Source organism: Lissotriton helveticus, chromosome 11 (genome assembly GCF_964261635.1).
Source record: "Lissotriton helveticus chromosome 11, aLisHel1.1, whole genome shotgun sequence".
In the NCBI taxonomy this organism is placed as follows: domain Eukaryota; kingdom Metazoa; phylum Chordata; class Amphibia; order Caudata; family Salamandridae; genus Lissotriton; species Lissotriton helveticus.
Genome location: NC_136072.1, coordinates 763761825 through 763774024, shown reverse-complemented (window position 1 = coordinate 763774024; position 12200 = coordinate 763761825).

Below are 12200 nucleotides of genomic sequence, written 5' to 3'. Positions count from 1 at the left end.
GAGATTCAGATCACTTTCTGAACTTTTCCTGAGCGTGAAGCCTTATGCTGAACACTTGTCTTATTTCCCTTAAACTTTTACAGAAGTTTGACTCTATGAAACCTTCTGTGGCCCCAGCTATAAATCATCGTTTAGAAAATGTGGCCTCAATTTATGTTTAGATTAGAAAAAGAAAGCTTCTTTATGGAACACCTTATTGTAAGAATTAGGGTTCTTTGCATTGTGATGGTAACTATTTTGTATCTCATTCTATTAGGATTTCATTTACTGGCACATTTTAGCCTTTAGACTATGAAATGAAATGAAATGAAATGAAATTGGGTTTATAAAGCGCATGGCTGCCCTAGAGCGTCCCAGCGCTGATAAAATAATAAAATAATAATGATAATAGCAGAGAACTCAAAAAGGGAAAAGATCCAAGATGTGTTAGGGAAAAGAAAGGTTTTGAGTGCTTTTCTAAATTTCGGGTAGGAGGCTTCCATCCGGAGCTCCCTGGGAAGTGCATTCCATTTTTTTGCCGCATTCAACGAGAACCGGCGGCCTCCGGAACGTGCTTTCCTCACTCTATGAGTAATAGCCAGGTTTTCTCCATCAGACCGAAGGGCCCGGGCTGATTTGTAGGGGCGGATCATGTCTCTCAAGGCCGGTGGGCCTTTGCCTTGCAGTGTTTTATGAGCAATGCAGAGTGATTTAAAGGTGATTCGCTCCTGAATTGGGAGCCAGTGGAGGGCTCTTAACAATGGTTTGGCTGAAGCCCGCCTCGATGCCCCCATGAGCAGCCGGGCTGCGGCATTCTGTACTCGTTGGAGAGTATTAATGGAGGCCTGGGGTGCAGCCAAGAAGAGAGCGTTGCCATAATCCAATCTAGATAGGATTAGGCCCTGGATTAGTAGCTTTCTTGATTGGAAGGGCAGGAGGGGGAGTACCTTCCGCACTGCCCGAAGAAGGCCAAAGCAACCTCCGGCGACTTTCTGTGCATGGGTCTTAAATGTTAATTGGGGTTCGAACCAGACCCCAAGACTTTTAATTTTTTCCTTGGGTGGAGGGAGTTCACTATATTGCTATACCTTCTGCATTTATTTCTACTTTGCATATATACTGGATGAATTAATGTCCTGAAATAAACCCAAAAAATCTAATTGATTGACTTTTGATTTTCATTCTGGAGTCACATTGGCTTCACATATTAGAAATGGATTGCTGATGTTAACTCTCTTACAATAGTTCTAGTCAACTAAGAAAGTTCCATACTACCGATAGGAAAATATATTCAATGATTTTACTTAGAGATTGTTTTGCAGGTAGTTGCGCGCTATTATATGTTAGTATTATTTGTCAGAGCATATTTAGTTGCAGTACATATTTTTATTTATTTTATCTTAGTAAATGCATATGAAATTGTGGGGCTGTGGCTCAAAAGAGCAACAGAACACCCAATAGGGAACATTTTCGTTGTTTCAGGAGTATTACGAACATGTTGAACTGAACTTATAATCGTATTGTGTTCCACTCCCTAATTCAACGCACTTACACATTCTCTCCTGCTGCACATTGCTTCTACTTTCGTATCCAGCTAAATATACATCAAATCCAGGCTACTCTTTACGTAAGTGCAACACTGTTCTGCTATTCATTGTGGTAGCATTTGGTGAACATCAGTCTATTTATGTTTCTCCTCCCTGATACATTTTCCCCATTCCCTCCTTTCCTGACCTGTGTTGGTTGTAAGTCTGAATAATGCAATTTACAATAAAAAGTATAATATAATATGTTGAACAATAATTGGGTGGAAAGGGTAATTAAAGGGTACATCTATCCCTGTTTAAACACATGCAATGTCAATGCATCATTGAAGGTGATAGATGTGGAGCATGTGCAGAGGCCACCTACACCTGTTGTCTCCAAGTTAGAATAAAAGTATTCCCAAGTCTGATGTGGCATATGCTTCACACACCGAAATCCAGCAACTCAGTAGTTCAACAAACTCATGAATTCAATTTTCTTTTATTCGAAACTTCAGTTCTTAAGATTAAGCTCCAGTCCTATTCTTATTAAAAGCGTCTAGGTGTCACAGTGTAAATATGTGAAGAGTGGTAAAGTAGTTTCATTGCGAATGTTGTTGTGTGCCTCCATGAATGTGACCGGACATGCTACATGATTAAATGTCCAAGAGAAAGTAAAAATGGACAAGAATGTTCGGAAGACAGGTCAATGAGTGCTGCATGTAAGCATGCCATATTGGAGATGTCACCGTTACCAATTTCAAGGAGTTACAGTGGGTGTTAGGCATGTTGCCCGAAGATGAAGTAAAAGCACACATGAGATGAGTTCATAAATAATATCCAAAGGCCAGATTTATAGTTTGGCACACAAAGTACATCGCAAATGTAGTGCAGGTCATGGGCTCCAATCGTCAGGCAGAAGAGAGCACTACAAATCTTCCCTCACCCCCAAGCAGAAGGTGAAATCTGTGCCTTCTGTAGAGCTGCAGGTAAAGCAGACCTACTGAAAGTACTAAACTTTGACGAGCGGGTGCAACGTTTTATGTGCCAGCTTGACAAAGTAATTTGTTCTGCTAAATGAAAGTCCCAATGCATGAATTTGTTTTTGCTATTGTGCGATTTCTCTAACTGGGTCCGCCATGTCTTGCATGGACCTGCAGCAGATAGGCCACCAGGCCGGAGGATTTTGACTGTGGAGCCAGCTAGACTTTTCTGTTGTAACCCTGTGATTCGCCGAACAAAATATTGGACAGGGTGTCACGTGGAGGTGTTAGGCCTAGTTAAGAAACTACATCTTTACATACTCACCTTCTTAAACTGCCTTCACTGTGGCTGTCAATTTCACCAAGATACCAAAAGTAATGGAAACGACATAACATACCCTTTGACCTCAATAACATCACAGGAAGTGATATCATATAGACATGTCACATGACCCAACATCACAACAATTGAAGATTTGTGTTGCATAGTACCACAAGTAATGCAAAGTTGTTTATGCACTGATTTGCATTTTTTTGTATCAGGGTTCCTTGGAAAATGGGGGTTCTAGAAGCATTGGCAGGCATTACAAGGAGAATTGCTTTTATTTTTTCTTGTTTTCCAACTTTGCAAGTGTGTTGTATTTCCAGAACACATGCAAAGTGAGAAACGCCTTAAAGTTAGTTTTTGTACTGGAAGGGACCTCTCCCAGGAAAAAAAACATATGCTTCAGAGAATCCACACACCTTGCCTTCCGGCACAAGGGTATGTACATTGGCACATGACTGTCAAAAGTGCACCAGGAGAGAAAAAGTGTGCTAGATCTATGATATCTTATAAGTTATGACACATTTTTTCTCTCCCTCTTTGATGCAAGGCAGCGCAGCAACTTTGGTGCAATGTTGCCTTGCGTCAAAGAATAGTAAATGTGGGCCACAATCTCACACAAACTCACTACCTGTCATTTGACTCAGATTCACTTTCACTCACACACACATACATAAATATTTTCTTACACATACGCACGCCCACGCTCTCTTTCACTTAAACACACTCTCACTCACAAGCATTCATACAATATACATTCAAAATCATTTTTACTTACCACAGCTGTCTACTATAGGTCCTAAGTATGCTCCATTTTTTATTATACTAATAGTGAATATTATAATATTATTCATTATTAGTATAATGAAAAACAGGCAGACAATAAGGAATGTGGTGCTCCACGTGTCCTTGTCACTGATTCTTCCTCCACTGAGGTGTCAACAAGAGGATATCCTTCAAGCTCCTCACCCACACACACATGGCACTCCACAAGACCGGCCCAGCCTACCTCAACAGATGGCTCTCCTTCTACATCCCCAACTGCTAGCTACCCTCCGCCGACCTCTCACTCGCCACCCTCCAGGGCATCCGAAGAACAACCACCGGTGGGAGATCTTTCTCCCACCTCGCCGCCAAGACATGGAACACCCTCCCACTGACCCTACGACAGACCCAAAACCTGCTGACCTTCAGAAGGATACTCAAGACCTGGCTGTTCGATCAGTAGCGCCCCCCTCCCCAGCGCCTTGAGACCCTCACGGGTATATAGTGTGCTTTACAAATGATTGATTGATTGATTGATTGAGGCCAGAGACCTGGAAAGGGCAGTGCCAGGGGTCTCAATGGGCAAGCCAGGAGTCACAGATGCGACGCCTGGCGACCCGTGTATGATATCAATGTCAGTAAATCTCCTAAGCCACTGATACACTGTCATGCCCTTCTATGTAAAATGCACAAATATCACAACTTGCACTGTGTACATCAAAACGCACTTGAATGTTGTTGAAGACCAGTTAATTTTATTTAAAAGCTTTAAACTGATTACATGAACTCCCTAGCTGAAGCAGTGTTCCATATTATGTATCTCTGCTTGCCTGCTTTCTCTGCCAGCGATTGTCTAATTAATTATTGATGTAGTGTGAATATGAAGGAAAACATTTTGTAAAAAATGAGTACACCTGTCAAATATATACACGCTTGTTAAATCTTACAGAGATATGAGATGATATATGTCTGATAGGGTCTACAGAGTGAAAATCACGTCTCTGCCATCCCTGTGTTGTCTTTCGCCCTCTGTATCCCTCTCAACAAACCCTGCCCAGGGCATCAGACTCTCGAACTACATCTGACCCCCGTTTTAAAAATGTGTTACCAAGAAACATGTGATAACTACACTGATGTTAAGGTCTCAGGAACTCTTAGCTAGGGGTGTGTGACATGTTTGGCTGAGTCAACAGGCAAAATTCAATTAATTTTCTCTGCCTGTGGAGTGGAAAAGGTTTGTATCCACTACAGTGCACTCTATGTCAATCCTTTCTATGCCACACTACTCTATGCCATTGTACTCTACTGTGCACTACTCCACTCTGCTCTGAAAACAATCTACTCTACACCACTGCACTCGGCGCCACTGCACTCAGCGGCACTCCACTTGGTGCCACTGCACTCTGCTCTGCACCACTGCACTCTACTCTGTGCCACTGCACTCTACTCTGCATCACTGCACTCTACGCCAATGCACTCTACACCACTTTACTGATGCCATTGTGCTCTATGCCACTGCACTCTACGCCAATCTACTTTGCACCACTGCACTCTACATCACTATACTCTACTCAGCAGCGCTATATGCTACTGTTCTCTATGACACAGAATTCTTTGCCATTATTTTCTGCACTCTGTGCCACTCTATTCTACTCTGCAACACTTTACTCTATGCCACTGCTCTCTACACCACTCTAGTCTCCACCACTCTATGCCACTGAACTCAATGCCAATGCACTGTATGACAGTCTACTCTGCAACACTGCACTCTATGCCACTCTACGCCGCTGCACTCTACCCTACACTACTCTGTCCCACTTTATGCCAATGCACTCTATGTAACTACACTCTACACCACTACTCTCTGCATCACTCCACTCCATGCCACTGCACACTACCCTGTACCACTACACGCGGCATCACTACACTCTAAGCCACTTCACTCTATGCAACTCTACTCTGCAACACTGCACTCTCTGCCACGGAACTCTATGCAACTCTTCTTTGCAACACTGCAATCTATGCCACAGCACTCTTCTCTACACCACTCCACTCTAAGACAATGCATTGCATGCTACTGTACTCTATGCTACTCTACTTTGCACCACTCCACTCTGTGCCACTGCACACTATACCACTGCACTGTACTCCACTGCACTCTACTCTGAAACAATCTGCTCTATGCACTGGACTCTATGCCACTCTATTCCACTCTGCGCCATTCCACTCAATGCCACTGCCCCTACACCAATGCAATCTGCCCTACACCACTCTAGTCTATGTTCCTGCACTCTACTCAACTGTACCCAACCCCAATGCACTCTAAACCACTTTGCTAAAAATCAATACACTTGCCACCACAACACTCTATACTACTCTTCTCTGCTCCACTGCACTGTATGCCACTATACTCTACTCTGCAACACTCTAATCTATGCCACTGCACTCTATGTACTCTATTCTGTACCATTGTGCTCTACATCACTTACTCTGCACTGCTCAATGCCACTGAACCCTACACCAATGTACTCTATGCAACTCTACTCTACACTACTGCACTGCAACACTGACCTATCCACCACTAAACATTAAGCCACTGTCCTCTGCACCATTCCACTCTGTGCCACTGCACTCTACGTCACTGCACTCTATTCTGCACCACTCTACTCTCAGCCATTCTACTGCACTCTACACCAATGCACTGTACGCCAATGCACTCCATGCCAGTGCACTCTTCGCTACCACACTCTACATCGCTGTACTCTGCACCACTCTACTCTATGCCAGTACACTCTACCCCTGTCTACTATGCAAGTCTGTACTCTTCGCTACATCACTCTACACCACTCCAGTTTAGGCCACTCCACTCTACTCTGCACCACTCCATTCTATGCCATTCTACTCTGCAACACTACACTCTCTGCCACTGCACTCTACACCAATGTACCCTATGCCACTACTCTCTGCCACTGTACTCTACCCTGCAGCTCTCCACTCTACCCTGCGCCACTCCACTCTATGCCCTTTCACTTTACTCAAACAATCGACTCTATGCCACTGCACTCCACACCACTCTACTCCACTCTGTACTACTCCACCCTACGTCACTGCACTATACACCTCTACTCTTCCCTTCATCATGCTACTCTATGCCTCTGTGCTCTACGCCATTTCTCTGTGCCACCACACCATACCATGCACCACTCCACTCTATGCCACCGCACTCAACTCTTAAACAATCAACTCTATGCAATGCACTCTATGCCACCCTACTCTATTCTGCACAACTCAACTATATGGCACTGTGCTCAACACCATTCTTCTCTAAACCACTGCACTCTAAACCAATGCACTCAACACCAATTTCCTCAAAACCACTGCACTATATGCCAACTACTCGGAAACACTTCACTCTATGCCACTATACTCTACTCAAAAACAACAGTTGATGGACAGAATGCAGAACAATGTCATACATTCACCCCAGTACAGGGATCTGGGCCTAAATCCATTGTTTTTTGCTCACAATGCCATTCCAGTTTGAACCCAGCCTTATGAAAATCAGTCTAGACCCTGTGCCTCATTGGAACAGTCCAGCCTGAACTGCCAAGCCAGGTCCTCCCTGTACTGGAAACAAACATCCTAGGACCAGTTTTGGGGGTTCATCCCTCTTCAGCCAGGATAGCTTGATTCCAGTGGCATGGAGAGCAAGGGACCAACGTCTGGGCATACCCGTCCCACTCGGGGTGACAAATGCAAAAACAACATTTGATGGACAGAATGCAGAACAATGTCATACATTCACCCCAGTAAAGATACCTGGGCCTAAATCCATCGTTTTTGTGTTCACCATGCCATTCCAGTTTGAACCCAGCCATATGCAAATCAGTCTTGACCCTGCACCTCATGGGAACAGTCCAGCCCGAACTGCCAAGCCAGGTCCTCCCTGGACTGGAAATAAGCATCCTAGGACCGGTTTCGGGCTTTCACTCCTCTTCAGCCAGGATAGCTTGATTCCAGTGGCATGGAGAGCACGGGACCCACGTCTGGGCATACCCATCCCACTCGGGGTGACAAATGCAAAAACAACAGTTGATGGACAGAATGCAGAACAATGTCATACATTCACCCCAGTACAGAGATCTGGTCTTAAATCCATCTTTTTTTTGCTCACCATGCCATTCCAGTTTGAACCCAGCCATATGCAAATCAGTCTTGACCTCGTATCTCATGTGGATGGATTTAACCCAGATCTGGTGACTGCGGGTTAATGTTTTGATTTGTTCTGCATTCCGTCCATCAATTGTGTGTCTTTTATTATACTCTACTCAGCAACACTCTACGTCTCTTCACTCTATGCCTCTGCATGTAACGGCCCTCTACACCATTCCAATCTATGTCATGGCATTCTATGCCACTCTATTCTACTCTGCACCACTGTACTCTACCTCACTGCTCTCTGTGCCACTCTACTCTGTGCCACTCTACTCTGAGCCACTGCACTCTGCGCCACTACACTCCACAACACTCTGCTCTGCAAGACTGCACTCTCTGGCACTGGACTCAACTTCCCACTACTCTGCACCACTGTACTCTTATCCACTGCAAACTACATGACTGCATGCTATGCCACTCTACACCATTGGGTTCTACCTCATCTGCACTTTATGCCACTCTAGTGTACTCTGCACCACTCTACTGCACCACTCAAACTGCACCACTCAAACTGCACCAATGACCTCAACACCCCTGCATTCTACATCACTGCAGTCTACCCTGCACCACAAAACTCTATGCCACTCTACTGCACTCTACAACAATGCACTATATAACACTACACTCTCTATCACTTCACAGCACTGAGATGTATTCTGCACTTCAGCACTCCACACCACTATATACTAAACTCCTCTATTCTATGACACTGTACTCTTCTCCACTCTACACCATACCTCTGCAGTCTACCCTGCATCACTCCACTCTACCCTCCACCATATGCCACTTCACTCTACTCTGAAAAAACTATTCAAAGCACTTTACGCCACTGAAGCACTCTAATATATGCCAATCCACTCTATGCTACTCTAGTGTACACCAATGCACTCTATACCACTTTACTGTAAACCCCTTCACTCTACACCTATCTACTCTGCACCGCTGTACTTTATGCCACTTCACTCTAGGCCACTCTACTCAACTCCATGACACTCCATTCTTACAAAACTAGATTCTATGATCCACACTCTATAATGCTCTACTCCATTAAACTCTATGACCCTGTACTCCACTCTACAACACTATTCCACTCCACCATGCTCTACTCAACTCCCTCTATGCCAATCCATGTCACTTTACTCAACTCTACTCTAAGACACACTTCTGCACTCCACTCTACGCCACTCTACGCCACTCTACATCTCTCCACTCCATGCAACACCCTCTGTAGCAGATGCTTTAATCCACTTAACTATTTACCAGACGTTTTAGTAATTACCTGAGAGAATTGGTCTAAACCGAATCCGGGAAAGGTAAAGAAGAGTGCACAGGTGCTCTAGCTGGCATTATCACCTGTTGTGGGGCAGAAGGTCTTCTTATTACAGAGGGGGCAAAGGCTGGTGCGGTAACTTCTTTAATACTGATCATGCACATACAAATGTTGCACCTGCTGGATCGTAAGAGAGTGTTTTCTCGTTTAAAAGTGAGAATGGCCCACATGCAAATAAGGGAATACCTTTGCTCCTGCAGCCACGCCATATTACATGTGTTCTTGCTGGGTAACCAGGCTGCCAGGCGGTGAATTTACTGTCCGCTACATAACATGTGGCACACAGTTAGTGCTCCTTCCAATTGAGTGAGATCAGAAGTTCGAGGGACCCTATTCAGGTGTTCTTTGCAGTTAGGCAATTGTGTGTAGTCATGCACTTCACCAGCTTGTGAACAATTTGTGCCCACGCCTTAAACTTTTACCTGTGCCTCTTCTATTTTTAAAAATATTTGTATTAGGTTTTTGCATACATATAGTTATCACCATAACATCAATAGACTAAGGAGTGAGAAAAACATCTGGTAGATGCATTACACTGACAATACAATGGATTTGAAATGACATTAAAGAATTATAAGAGAAAAGATAATAAACGCATGAAATATGAAAGCAACACATAGTGCCCGGAGACATGGTTAGTCCTTTCAGTAAATCTTGGCTAATTAAAGAAAAAGCTGATTCATTAGCGCCTTATACAATCACATAACGATAATTCTTAAGGTTGTGTGACATACCGCCATAGTCTGGTGTTCTCTATGTGGGTATAGCAAGGGTTATATTCTTGTGAAGAAGGATAATGGTTCCCCAATGACAGCACCTCCAAATAATCCATTGGAGATTTGATGAGGTAAAAAAAAGACTAAATCGAGAGGGGAGGGTAAAGGAGGAGGAAGGAGAGAGAACTGTGGGAGTGGAGGGGGGAGAGAAAATCAACCACTAAAGAGCACGAGCAGTAGAAATGGAGCGTATTTGAGGGAATGTAGTAGGGTAGTGGTGGGATGAGGGCTGGCGTGGATAGCGAGATTGGACCCAGAATATCTAGGGGATGTGGAGGGGGGTGGATCATCGGTTATGAGATCTTTGAATTAATGCAGCTTAGTGTCCCCGGAAGGGGCTATTGGGCATTTGCTTATCCATCTTGCCTCCTCCGAATGTAGTGCGAAACTAGTGAAGCAGTTCTGCATGCCACTGGGAAAGAGCTGGTGGGAGAGAAGCTCACAAATATTTGTTAAGGAGACTGTTGGGCAGCAGGAGGGCTGGGTTAGCAAATCTAGGTCTCACTTTGTGATTCTTCCTTCTAGAGAAGATGTTTACAGCCGTGACCTCCCAAGAGTTCAGTGTCACTAGTTCAGTAATAGCAGCCAATGTGGAGTGTATGGCATGCCAGTAGCCAGCTATGTGTGGACATGACCAGAGCATGTGCTGGAGGTCGCCCATTGGGGCCTGACACCTGGAGCCTGCTAAGTTAGCTGTGGGAAATATACAGTTCAGGCTCGACAGTGAGGTAAGCTCTATGAAGGATGGTAAATGTAATGCTTTCCTGGATACGGTTTGGGCTGCAGGAGGGCTGGCCGGATATATGGACGCAGAGGCTGGGTAGGCGTCTAAAAGATTATATTTGTGATACAACACAAACAATTAAGGTTGATAAGAATATTAGCCAATGATGTATTCTGTTGTTTGTCGGTATGGTATGCTAATGTGTTGGTTGTCTCTCTTCTTTGTTAGGTGTCCTCTCAGGTTGACGCTGCCCGTAGTTTCAAGAAAAAATAGCTATGAGAATATAGGTTCTTCTCATACCTTCACCGCACCCGTTTTAGAGATCAAATCGGGGGGACAAGTAATCCTGTTTGGCAACAAGCATGCTCCCAGTTTGTGCTGGGGTGTCACCCTTAATATAACTCTCCTCGGCTACCAAGGAATTTTCATTCCCTTCTCCTAATAATAATAACACATTTATAAAGCGCCTGGTTACACTAGAAACAGTGTGTCCCCGCGCTGTGAAGACAGGACCAGGCAGTACGTCAACAGTCAGGTAGCAGAAAGAGGACCTAACCCTGCTTCGGGAAGAGGTAGGTTTTCAATTTCGGACGGAACCTCAACTCCGATGGTTCCATACGGAGCTCAATCGATAGGGCATTCCATTGTTTACTGGCCAGATATCTGAAGGATCGGACGCCCATCCGTGCACGATAGATACGGGGTACCTGGAAGAGCATACTCCCCAGGGATCTCAGGAGCCACTTGGGCCGGTGTATGGTCAACAGTTTTTGGAGGTAGATGGGACCTTTACCCTGAGTGATGCGCTGAGCCATGCACATCGTTTTGAAGACAATACGCTCTTGGATAGGGAGCCAGTGCAGCGTGGCTAGAGCACGGCTCCCCGAAGACTTCCTGGAGAGACTCAACGCCAGCCTGGCAGCCGCGTTCTGCACACATTGCAGTGGGTGCAGTCCTTTTTTGCTCAGGCCAATATACAATGAATTCCCATAATCTAAGTGCGGGGCAACTAGAGTGTGAATCAACGTTTTCCTGCTAGTTACAGGGAGTAAATCCAGGGTTTTGCGCAGGCTTTTTAGGATGCCATAGCATTTGCCGGCCACCCCTTTAGTGTGGTGTTCGAAGGACGGGTTGACATCCAATGTAACCCCCAGGTTTTTCACCTGCTCCGAGGGGTTAGGGGTGGGCCCTAGTTCAGGTGGCCACCATGCAGAGGACCAAATGGAGGGTGCTTTCCCCATCGCTAGGAGCTCCGTTTTACTCTCATTGAAGCGCAGGCAGTTATTTTTCATCCAGCCTGCCAGTTCTCCTAGACAGGCCGAGAAATTTGCTGCAGCCTCTTCTGGGGGCTGGGATAGTGTCACCACCAATTGCTTATCATCAGCGTAGGACACTATCTCCACCCCATAGGCTTCCACTATCTTAGCAAGGTGTTCCATATACAGATTGAATAGTGTGGGGCTCAATATAGAGCCCTGCGGGAACCCTTGCCTTAAAGAACGAACTTCCGATTTAAAGGGGGGACAGTGGACTTGAAATCTTCTGTCTGCGAGAAACGAGCATAGCCACTCATGTGCCGA